Raw genomic sequence first — 822 nt, forward strand, 5'->3', positions numbered from 1 at the left:
GTTTTTATGTACGTATTTGTGTTTTCTTTAATTGATCTGATTTTCTTTAAGGAGATAACGTAAGGTGGGATTTGCTTCGTAACCAGAAGTGTCGAGTACATTTGTAACGTGTTATATCGGACACGATTTTTCACTATGTGACATAATGAAGATTAGTTTCTTAAATACATTGAAAACGAGATAGCGGCAAAGAGACAGACCCGGGGAAAGAGAAATGAGTATGAGAGAGATTGGATAACGCGATGTGGAAGGAAAAGCATACACGAGAAAGACAGAATGTGAAGTGAACGATGTACATGTGATGAACAAGAGGCCGAGAGAGAAAAGGAAGATAAAGAGAGAAAGAAAAAATGTATAGTCAACGAGTGAGAAAGCGAGATAGGAGAGCGAGAGGAAATGGAAGGAATAGTGAGAGGAGGAGAGGGAGGGAATGAGTAGGTAAGGAGGATGAAGAGCGCCATAAAGAAAGTAAGACTGTCAGAAACATGAAAGAAATCATTGTACTGTAGTTACCCTGTGTAGTATTAGTGTATTTATGTGACACTTGAGGAAGATTAGGTGTGACATTTCTAGCCAACCACCGACTAACTGTGCCTTGTGCAATACATTACGTCCATTAATGAAATATAACCTGGGAGTATTGCAATGAACGGAAATACAATGAGTGAGGAAGCATAAATATTATGCCAGCTCGCAAAATCAACGCTATATTTGTATTGCATACATATGTACGTCTCTATCTATGTTATTGATAGACGTATATCTATATATGCTTGCATATATATATATATATATATATATATATATATATATATATATATA

This window comes from Octopus bimaculoides, chromosome 4 (assembly GCF_001194135.2).
Source record: "Octopus bimaculoides isolate UCB-OBI-ISO-001 chromosome 4, ASM119413v2, whole genome shotgun sequence".
NCBI lineage: Eukaryota > Metazoa > Mollusca > Cephalopoda > Octopoda > Octopodidae > Octopus > Octopus bimaculoides.